Below are 11,864 nucleotides of genomic sequence, written 5' to 3'. Positions count from 1 at the left end.
CCGCTCGCCGTCGCCCCGGGAGCCCGAGCGCTGTGCACGCGCAGGAGCGGGCTTTGGGGGCGGGGGTGCAACACAGCCAATGGGCAACACGGCGCCTTTCGGGGACAAAGGATTCTGACGTGGTTCCCTCTGAGGTTAGATGGAGCGACGAGAGCGTGCGAGCATTTTCCGCGACGAGTCGTATGAGAATCTGGGGAGGCGTGTCGGGCGGCGGGAGGCGAGCGGGCTCCGCGCGGACTGTCGTGGCGATCCGAGTCCGCCGCCTCCGAGGCCGAGGCCCGCTCTCCCAGTCCGTTCTCCCGCGCGGCCCGGCCTCCTTGTTGCTGTGCTCCCTGGGGAGTTCCCGCCCCTCCATCTTCCAAAGCACGCTCTCCTCTTTCTTTAGATCCTCAGAATAAGATACCGGTAGTCGTGCCTGATGCCTCCACGGCGGCACATGGGCGCGGCTATCTTGGGCGCGGGGTGGAGCCGTCGGAGCCGGACTCCGGTCTCAGGCCTGGGGTCGGGGAGCAGGGTTCAGGCTCAGTCGCGGAAGCAGCATGGAGGAGGGGCTGGGAGTTGTGCTGCAGGGCAGGCAGCATGCACAAATGAGGGGAAACCATGATGCCTGATTCTCCTGAAATAAATCGAGGAACTCCGGTTTCTGGGACCTTGGGGATCCTTGGAGAATCTGGGCTTTGCCGGTTGGAAAGCACAGCATAAAGTGGAGGGAGAGCTGTTTCTCTGACGATGCCAGCCAGTGGCAACATGGCCTGCTAAAAGTTCTGTAGTGCCCTTGAGGAAAGTTTTCTGTTCCCTGTCGGGGTCTGGGGAAAGAGGCCAAGGGTGTGCCGTGTGCTTGTGGTACCCGCCTGGTCACCAAGCAGAACTCCTTGGGCTGGTCAAGGCAGGGTCTGGGCTCAGTACACCCAATTCCTTCTGTGCTACAGCCAACAGGTGCCAGGCACTGTTGAGAGAAGCAAGTGACAAAAGCAGTCATGGAAGCCAACATACATTTATTTACTCTTCCATCTGAACATACTGCTTTCTCCCTGTCTTTCCCTTTCGCCTCTGAGGAGGTGGTGGCATGTGTGATATTCCCAGGTTGGTTGGATGAATCATTGCCCAGATCTACAACCTGGAGTTCTCCTGGGAAGTGACTCTGTCCCAGTCTTGTGTAGAAGTCCCGGGAGAAGAGTGTGTTTTCTGTCAGGCACGTGACTGGGGACTTGCCCCCCACTGTGATTCTTTGTACCTTCTTAAATGTTGGCCAGGTTTAGGGATGCTAACCTATTTATTTCCAGAAGAGAGGTGACCTGATAAGTTTTTCTGACACCACTGTCAGGAGGCAGGAGAAAGTTAATAGAGTTAGTATGACAGTGTCCTGAGGACAGTAGAGAAACCCCCAGCTGCAGAAAGACCTGGTCATTGGCCCTGGTCAGACGCTCCCCATATCCTGACTGCAGGAATGAGTGCTTTCTCAGAAAGAGAAGGGGCTGGCGAAGGGCGTGCAGTTGTTGCTCATGCCGTGCCAGCATGTCCTAGTGTGACTTGGGCATCCAGGAACCAAGAAACATGCCAAGGTGTTCTTCCAGCCCACACTCTGCCCAGCTGTTGGGATCTACCGATCCGTAGAAGAGAAGGCTTGCCTCCACCACTTACCGGCCCTTTGGGCCTCTTCTACATCATAGCTAAAGACCGCACATCCCAACGGGCTGTCAGGATTGTTTAAAGGAACATCTCTAGCGCTCCCAGCCCAGAATGTGTCCTAAGGCAGGCACCTGGTAAGTGGTGGTATTACCAAAGCAAGCTTGGGTCCACTCACCCACACCCCATAAAACTTATGTACTGACACCAGGTCGTGGTGAAGGAAAGTACAGCGTGTACTGCAGGGCACCAAGCAAGGAGTCCAGGCAACTAGTGCTCAAAAGGCCTGAACTCCCCGATGGCTTTCAGGGAAGGGTTTTTAAAGACAGAGTGAGGCAGGAGGTGGTGGGATGTGTGATCAGCTGATGGCCATTCTTCTGATTGGTTGCTGGTGAGGTAATCGGGGAGTCAACCTCATCAACCTTCTGCTTCCAACCAGTCTGGGGTCTAAGTGCTTGTGGTCAGCATGCAGTTAAGGTCTTCCACCTGATGGGGATTTCAGTATCTGCAAAACAGCTCACAGGGTATGGCTCCGGATATTATCTATAGCCCTTGGGGAGGAACTAAAGGTCCTTGACTTTGTTTAATGGCTAAACTATTATTTTGTCTTGCTTGACTGTTTTCCTTTGTTTCTGCCTTTTCTCACTTCTCTGATTAAATTATTCTTTGAAACTTGGGGAAGACCAAGGAGGCTAGAGTTTCTCTACAGATGAGAAGCAGGTGGAGGACATGGGAGGGGTCTGTCCCGGGAAGGCCTCTAGGGTCCTGCTTGGTTACCGTGGCAGTTTCTGCTGTCCTCTCCCCAACACTAGGGGGCGTGCTGGTGCCAATGCTGCTCCTTCCTGCACTGTGTGCTTCCCTCCCCTTCGCCACCAACCTTGCCCAGGGTCACCACTGAAAACGTCTTTTTGTTTTTTTTTTTTTTTGCCCAGGGCCCAGGAGTGAACCCGGGCCCTTGGCGGTGAGAGCACAGAGTCCTAACCACTGGACCGCCAGGAATTCCCTGAAAACATGTTTTTAAATGGCAATTAGGCCTCTAAGTTAAAATTCATTGTAAAGTGTAACCCCAGCAGGCCCAGGTTACTCAAGCCCTTACGTTCCAGGAAAAGCCTGTCTCGGGAAGACTGGTCCTTGCCCCACTCCTGGGAGAGCACCACAAAGAGCCTGGCGTGTTCTGCCTAGTAGGGTATTTCTGTAATCCAGGCACCTCTGTTCCATCTGACCAGGTGCTTCATGCTAATGGTGTGACGTATGGTGAGGGTCTGTTTTGTATGTCTGAGGCCCTCGGCTGTGCTGTATTAGTTTGACATCTGGGGGCTGTAGACCGAGTAGCTAAAGTGAGTGACGTGGAAGCTGCATGCCTGCACGACTGACCTCCAGTCAAATCTCTGGACCCCTAGGCATGGGTGAGCTTCCCTGACTGGCAACACTTTGCATGTGTTGTCACACATCATTTCTGGGAGAATTAAGCATTGTCCATGTGACTCCTTTGGGAGAGGACAACTGGATCTCACCACTGGTTTCCACTGGACTTCACCCCTGCACCTTTTGCCTTTGCTGATTTTACTTTCACTGTCATAAATCCTAACTATGTGTATGGGACTTCCCTGGTGGTCCAGTGGTTAAGACTCCATGCTCCGAATGCAGGGGGCCTGGGTTCGATCCCTGGTCAGGGAACTAGAGCCCGCATGCCACAACTAAAGAGCCCGCATGCCACAACTAAGACCTGGTGCAGCCAAATAAATAAGTAAATAAATAAATAAATTTCTTTTAAAAATAATAATAATTCTGTATATAACAGCTCAGCAGGACTCACAGACTCTGAAAAGAACTAACAGCTTTTCTGAGTTCCGAGTCCTTCTAGGGAATCTTTAAGCCTGAGGGTGGTCCTGGGGAACCCGAACATACTGTTCCTGTAGATTCTGAGGTTGGTTTGTTTCAACCATCCCAGTGGGTGGACCTCATGAACACAGTGTGACTCCGCCCCCAGCAGTACACTTGCTTGGTGTTTGTGTGGAGGTTGCAGACCTGAGGAGCAGCAGCCGGAGGGCACTGCTGTGATTTTCCCGCCTCCGAGGAGCAGAGGTCCTGAGTACTTGCAGTGGGCGGCAGCTGAGGGAGCTTGCTGTCTTGCTGTGGTGCAGGGTTCTGCTGAGGGTCCCTGGTACTGCCTCTTCCTGGAAGTTTTCCCTGCAGTGACTGAGGTGACAGGTCCATCAAGCAATGTCTTGATGGCGTTCTGCTCTTTGAACTGCGTGAGTTCCTGTAGGAAAGGGAAGGCCAGTTGCAAGTGTTCATCTCCTGCTGCACTGCATCGCTGTGTGTGCCACTGCCTCTGCAGATTTCCCACAGGCAGGAGAGTGTGCAGAGTGAATGGGGCTGGAATAGACAAAATGGGAATCCACCCCAGGGAACTGGTTGATGGCTCCAATATGTTGGCATGAAGCCAATCACATGACTGTCAGGTGGCACAGAGGTTAGAGCTTCAGTCTTTGGATGACTGTGTCTGTTAGTTGAGAAGTGTGTGTACCACAATAAACCCCAAAGGAGGAAGACTTCAGCTAGCTGATGACGATTCTACTTTCAAGGTCTCTTTCTGTTATTGAAAGATGTTGTAATAAGCCAGAGTATAATAATATGTACTGTGGACTTAGACTATGCCAGGCACTGTGCTATGTTATTTATATTCATTTGTAATTTAAAATTATCAGTAGAATCCCTCACTATTATTATACCATACCTTCCAGATCGGCAGACTGAAGCATACAGATGTCAAGTGAGTTATCCAACACTTCACAGCTAGTAAATGAAATAAAGAGTTAAGATTAGGCGGTTTGGCTCCAGAATGCATACCCTTGACTTCTATACCATTCAGTAGTCATGAGCACATCGTCATTTAAGAAAAGGATCTGGATGTTTACATGTCTTGGTGAATTTTGTGGAGTAAGTGGCAGAACTCAAACTAGAATTTAGGTGTCCTGACTCCAGATCCCATTCATTTTTCAAGGTGATTCGTGTTTTCCCCCCGTCCTCTGGAGCAGTACATCTTAGACTTGAATTTACATAGGGTTCCCCTAGGGATCTTGTTAAATTGCAGCTTCTGATTCAGCAGTTCTGTTGGGGATGCTGAGTGTCTGCATTTCTCACAAGCTCCCAGGTGGTGCTAATATGCTGGTCCTCAGAACACACTTTGAGTCCAAATAAGGTTTTACGGACCCTCTGGTTTAGCAGCTATGACTTCTGCTTGGAACACACACACACACACACACACACACGCACACACGCACACACGCACACATGGAGACACAGTGATGAGGGAGTAGGATTGGGGTGCTCTCTGATCTCACTAGTGAGACCCCTCACTAATTCCCTTTTGGGGTTGAAGACTCTGAGGCCCGTGGAGGGAGAGGATGCTTCAGGGAGTTGTTAACAGGCTGAGACTGGGACCTGTTCCACTTGACTTCCCAGCCAATGTGCCCCTCTCCTCCTTCCCTCCTGTTGCACAGGAGCTTCTGGGGGAAGAGAATAGTAAAGGAATGGGCATTGTTCAATGATGGATTATTTAAGACTTTATAAGAACCACCAGGGTGATCTCCATTCTAGGCCTCCTTGTCTCCATGTTGTACTGAACACAGGTCTCAGCTGCCCAAGAGGACCCAGCTATACTGAGCCCAGGTCAAAAGGTCAAAATATTGCGTTGGCCAAAAAGTTTGTTTGGGTTTTTCCATAAGATGTTACAGAAAAACCGGAACAAACTTTTGGGCCAACCCCAATAGCTCTCCTCATAGGTCTGCATACCCATGCAGGCACCACTCTGGGGAAAACGGACCCACAGAGGTCTCTCTGATGGTCAGACACTATTTGTAAGCACACCCCTGTCTACAACCCCAGGGACTACCAGTAACTAGATACATGCTACAACTCTTGTATTAGTCTGGGTAAGCCAAACTACTGGAATAATTAGATGGAAAATATAATGGCTCAGACACAACCTTTCTTGCTCACGTAAGAATCAACCATGGGTAGTCCATATTGACCGGTGGTGTTCCTCCATATAGATCGAGGCTGTTGGCATCTCTGCCCTCTTCAACATGGCTTCCAGGGCACTCTAGTTGTCATCATTCCTGGAAGTGAGAAAGAGAATGGAGGAGCACAAGTCAGGAGCCACCACTAGCTTTCAGGATCACCATGGTACAGAAAGTCAGGAAGTTTTTTCTGAGACCCAGAGGTCAAAAAACTGCAGAAAACCATTGCTGACAGCACAGGTGTCCCATGGCCCCAGGGTGGTTGGGTGATTAGCATAGCAAGGAGTCTAGCAGGTGCTGCAAAACTCACATCTGCTTACAGCAGAAATTAATACAACATTGTAAATCAACTATACTTAAATAAAATTAAAACCAAACAAAACTCACATCTGCTGAAAAATACTTGCCTACTCTTCCTGCTAGAGGAAAAGTATGGTTTCTAACTCCCTTCTTCCAAATTTCATGCAGAGAGGTCACATTGGCAAGCAAGTCTGAGAAATGTAATCTCAATGCTTCCAGCCCCGGCAGTACAGGAGAGGGGATGGGAATGGGAATGTCGCAGAGTGCCAACAGACAATACCTGGCACATCTTTGAAAATCCCATTAAAATTGAAAGATTTGTCTCCCTTTTCCTCCTTCCAGACTGAAGTTGATCCCTGCCGATGTCTCCAGTGTCACTCTGCAAACTGAAGCATCAACTGCTGAGGCAAGCAACAGTGGTTTGTGTCATGGAATTGTCTTCTTCTCCTGGCCCTGGACCCTATGGATATCAAGTGAGCCCTAATTTGTGCTCCCCACTATCTTTGTACACACTTGTACATGTATGTTCTTATAGATGTGCGGGTACATACACACAGACCCACATCTCAGACAGCAGATCCTCAAGTGCAAAGTACTGGCCTCCAAAGCCCTGAGCAGCTTCACAGTGGAGAAGCCCAAAACATTCATAGGTGTTAGGGCCAAGGAGGCTTCAGAGAGTTGGGAGAAATTCCTAGATTCTGCCCAAATGCCCCTGACCTCAGAGGCCAAGGCTGTAGTCATGGGGGCATTCGGGTAAAGAGCATCCTCCTGGGTACTGAGCTTGGAGATGGATTCCAGGATTTATTTTATGTGACACCTCTGAGAGCATTCCTTTCAATGGAAAGAATTTTCTTCCCTTCCTGAGGGACCAGTCTACTCAGTAAAGACTCAGTGAACATGAGCAAATTATAATGAATGAAGACTCACATTTCCCAAGTTGTGTTCCTGTTGGAGGAATTCTTAAGTCACCGATTCTGACCTAGAGGAATCTTTTGCCAGAGAAAATAAAGCTAGAGAACCTAGATCAAGACTGGCAAATCTGTTGCCCTTATGCTGCCATTATATTCTACATACACGGCAGCTATCGTTTGTCAATAATGTGAATTGGGAGATTGGGATTGACATATATACACTAATATGTATAAAATAGATAACTAATAAGAATCTGCTGTATAAAAAAATAAAATAAAATTCAAAAAAAATAATGTTACTCTTTCTGGTCAAGGTCAGACAGGCTCTTAGAATTCTTCTCAACAGTATGTTCTAGTCTACCTCTACCAATCAGAGTTGGTAATTATGTTGAAACCTATTTGCTATGCCTGCCCTAGGTCAGCATTTCACAAAATGTCTTCCATGAAACACTGGTTCTCTAGCTTATTAACAATCATGATGTGAGTAAAAGGTTCTATGATCATAAAAACTTGGGAAACATTGTTTAGATGTGTTTTTTTTTTAATGGAGAGACTTCTACAACCACTAGGATACTATGTAGGTAGGATACTATATAGATCTCCCAAAAGGTCTGTAAAATACAGCATTTTCCAGGGGCTTCCCTGGTGGCGCAGTGGTTGAGAGTCCGCCTGCCGATGCAGGGGACGTGGGTTCGTGCCCCGGTCCGGGAAGATCCCACATGCCGTGGAGCGGTTGGGCCCGTGAGCCATGGCCACTGAGCCTGCGCGTCTGGAGCCTGTGCTCCGCAACGGGAAAGGCCACAGCAGTGACAGGCCCGCGTACCGCAAAAAAAAAAAAAGGTGGAAAAAAAGGTAAAAAAAAAAATACAGCATTTTCCAAATGTATTTCACCATAGAACTCTTTCCAAAGAACGTGTTGGGAGACAAAAAGGATTATACGTGGAATAATAAGAGGCTTTCTCTGGGTGGCCTGACAGTGGGCTAGGCGGGACCAGTGGCTCCTCCTCCCCCAGATAGAGTGAGGGGCTGCTCATGATCTCAACTTCCCACAAGGTTGCTGGGCAGCTGTCATTTTCAGGATTCCCCTGAACATCTGGCACCTGAGCTCAAATACTTTTCCTCTGCTTACAATGGCACTTTCATGCTCATGCTGTGAAAAGGAAGATTGTCAGGGGTGGTCCTGGTCCAGCTGCACCCAACCCAAGCATGTCTCTCTACAGGATAACGAGAGAATGTGAGACTTGTGCTTTGTGCTGATCCATGTGTCTGTGACCCAGCCTGCCTCAATGATGCTTGCTGGTGATTGAGCCCTTTGCCTGACAGTGGTACCTAATGTGGAATGAACATGGCAGAAAAGTTGAACTGTTTCACTTGAGGGGTGGGAAGCATCCTCTCTGGGGTTGAGGACAAATCACCAGTAGTGCTAATGATTGAATGGCCTCATTTTCTGTGGGCCACAAATGCCCCTGAACTGGCAGGCCATGTGAACTTATGGCCTTATGATTGTATGGCCACAATGTCTATAGGTCCCAGAAACACTGCTGAATGGGCAGTTCATTTGCTTCTTGGTGGCTAGTCACTGTGTAGTTAAAATGTCTAGGGGCCACAGATGCACACCTGAATGGGCAGATAATTTGGCTGTGTCACTATGAAAAATTGAGGCTGAGAGACAAGGCTGCCTGTTGTTAGATCTCTCGTTTACTCTACTTTTGAGCTTTTTTTTTTTTTTTTTTTTTTGCGGTACACTGGGCTCTCACTGTTGTGGCCTGTCCCGTTGCGGAGCACAGGCTCCAGACGTGCAGGCTCAGCGGCCATGGCTCACGGGCCCAGCCGCTTCGCGGCATGTGGGATCTTCCCGGACCAGGACACGAACCCGTGTCCCCTGCATCGGCAGGCAGACTGTCAACCACTGCGCCACCAGGGAAACCCTACTTTTGAGCTTTAAAGATGAAAAGAAAGGGACAAGAGAGGGCCCCTCAAATCCGGACACCACTGTGGCAGCTGATGCAGCCCAACCCCTCAGATTTTATCATCATTCAGTGTACCAGATAGAGGACTTTTGGAGAAAGTCAGGTGCATGTAAAAATGTGACACTTCATGGAAATAGTAAGGCTTCTCCCAAGACTGGTACCATGAAGGGCTGAAGGAATCTGAGAGATTGGATAATTTGTCTAGATGAATCAATTAACTTTTTTTTTTTTTTTTAATTTTTGGCTATGCCACATGGCATTCGGAATCTTAGTTCCCCGACCAGGGATCGAACCCATGTCCCCTACACTGGAAGCACGGAGTCCCAACCACTGCACCACCAGGGAAGTCCCTTGATTAACTTTTATCATTCCATTTCCCTTCTATTGCCCTGTTAGTTTTGCAGTCTTTAATTATTCTTTTTTCTTTTTTTTTTTGCTGTACGCGGGCCTCTCACTGTTGTGGCCTCTCCCATTGTGGAGCACAGGCTCCAGATGCGCAGGCTCAGTGGCCATGGCTCACAGGCCCAGCCGCTCTGTGGCATGTGGGATCTTCCCAGACCGGGGCACGAACCCATGTCCCCTGCATCGGCAGGTGGACTCTCAACCACTGCGCCACCAGGGAAGCCCCCTAATTATTATTTTAGTGGTTACCCTAGAGATTACGACATACATGCCTCAATTTATGTCTTCTGTAGATTAATACTTTTACTGCTTCTTCCACAATTCAATGATAGAAAATATTTTAGGTCAATCCCCTCTTATCATTTATACTATTGTTGACCTGAATTTTAATTCTACATATATTTTAAGTCTCTCTATGCATTATTATAATTGCTTAATACAGTCAGTGTTCATATAGTTTTATCCACATATTTACTCTTTATTCTTCATAACGCTTTCACTTTTTATTTTTTAAGCATCATTATTTCCTAACTTTAAGAAATCCCTCTAGTGTTTATTTTAGTGTAGGTGTGCTGGCAATTAATTATATCAGTTTTGGTTTTTCTGAAATCAGCTTTATTTCATCTTCGTTTAAAAGGATATTTTCCTTGAGAATAGAATTCTAAGTTAGCAGTTATTTTATTTCAGCACTTTAAAGATATCATTTCATTGTATTTGTTGAAAAGTCAGTTGCCGTTCTTATTGTTTCTCCTTTGAATGTAATGTGCCTTTTTTCTCTGGCTGCAATTAGATTTTCCTTTTTTCTCTTTTGTTTTCAGCAGTTTGACTATGATGTGCCTAGTTATGATTTCCTTTGTATTCATTCTGTTTGAGATTAGTAGAGCTTTTTGAGTCAGTGGCTTGATATCATTTGTCAATTCTGGTATCTTTTCAATCTGGTATTCCTTCCAATTAAACATATATTGAACCTTTACACCATGTTCCATGTCTCTTACACTCTTCCATTATTTTTCGTTCCTTTTTTTCATAATGCTCCAGCCTGAATAGTCTCTGCTAACTCATTTCCAGTTCACTAAACTTCTATTATGCTATATCTAACATCTACTTAGTGCTTAATTTAAGCTGTGTTTTTTAGTTCTAGAATCCCCATGTGATTCTTTCTAATGTCAATAATTTTGTCACCTAATTTCATTTTATTTTTATGTGGACCATTTTAAAAGTTTTTATTGTATTTGTTACAATATTGCTTCTGTTTTATGTTTTGGTTGTTTTGGCTGCGAGGCATGTGGGATCTTAGCTCCCTGACCAGGGATCAAACCTGCACCTCCTGCTTTGGAAGGTGAAGTCTTAACCACTGGACCGCTGGAGAAGTCCCTGTCACCTAATTTCTTGAACATAGTAATCATAGTTTTTTTTTTAAAGTTGTGTCTGATAACTCAGATATTTGGATCACTATTGGGTTTATTTATATCACCTGTTTTATCTTGGTTTCCTTCATCTGATTCATGGCATGCCTGTGATATTTTTTTGTTGTTGAATGCCAGAAATTGTATATGAAGTGTTTTAAAAATTTTCTCTGGATAATGTTTCATCCTCTAGAAATAATTTACTTTTCTCCTGGGGGCCAGATATAGTAGAAGCAGATAACCTTGGTCCATCAAGGATTAAGATGAGGGCTTCCCTGGTGGCGCAGTGGTTAAGAATCTGCCTGCCAATGCAGGGGACATGGGTTCGAGCCCTGGTCTGGGAAGATCCCACATGCTGTGGAGCGACTAAGCCCATGCGCCACAACTACTGAGCCTACACTCTAGACCCCGTGAGCCACAACTACTGAGCCCACGTGCCACAACTACTGATGCCCATGCTCCTAGAGCCCATGCTTCAGCAACAAGTGAAGACACCACAATGAGGAGCCCACGCACCTCAACGAAGAGTAGCCCCTGCTCGCCGCAACTAGAGAAAGCCCGTGCGAAGCAATGAAGAACCAACGCAGCCAAAAATAAATTAAATAAATAAATAAATAAATTTTAGAAAAGGATTAAGATGATCTGAGAATCTATTTCATCTTCATGAGGGCTGATGTATAACTGGTTTGCCTCTCCTAGGACAAAGCCATTCAGGATTTTTACCTGAAAGCCTGGTAGACCCTGATCTCTAGTTTTCTAGTTTTTGTCTCTATTACTATGAGACTTCCAAAAGCTCTGCTTAAGTTTTTAGCTTTTTAGTTGCTACTTTCTGCTTGACTTCATGACATCGTGTCTTGTGTAGTTTAGAAATTGAACTATGCTCACAATTTGGAGCTCAGTTTTCTGTGGTTCCTTTTTTTTTTGTTGGATCTTGACCTTCAAGTCTTGGCTGCCTTAATAACAAGCAGTAAATCCAATTTTTGTGCCCTACTTCATGAGACTTCTCAAAGCTATGAATCGCTATTTTCTGCTCTTCACCTTGGCTCCACACAGCTTAGGAACTGACAAATGCCTCAAGGGAGAAAGAAGCAGCTCACCTCAGTGTGTTTCCCTTTACTTAATCATCTAGACCTCTCTAATGCTGGTTTCCTTGCTTTATCTCTGATGCCTTTAAAAAGCTGTGATCTTTTGGTGTTTTGTCTAGTTTTCATAGTTTCTATCAGC

The 11,864-nt window shown here is 46.6% G+C and overlaps 1 long non-coding RNA gene across 1 annotated transcript in view; it reads left to right on the top strand.

The window, feature by feature from the left end:
• Positions 1-8: 8 nt before the first annotated feature.
• The window catches only part of LOC309839220, a 122,780-nt gene continuing 110,924 nt past the window's right edge, over positions 9-11,864 (top strand). Inside the window, exons 1-2 of the long non-coding RNA XR_014298486.1 lie at positions 9-134; positions 6,294-6,424. This is a non-coding gene — a long non-coding RNA (uncharacterized lncRNA). The remainder of the gene's footprint in view (positions 135-6,293; positions 6,425-11,864) is intronic.

The sequence above is a fragment of the Grampus griseus genome (assembly GCF_964374135.1).
Source record: "Grampus griseus genome assembly, chromosome: X".
Taxonomy (NCBI): domain Eukaryota; kingdom Metazoa; phylum Chordata; class Mammalia; order Artiodactyla; family Delphinidae; genus Grampus; species Grampus griseus.
Note: the sequence above shows the minus strand (reverse complement) of the source record. Positions and strands in the feature narration are given on the sequence as shown.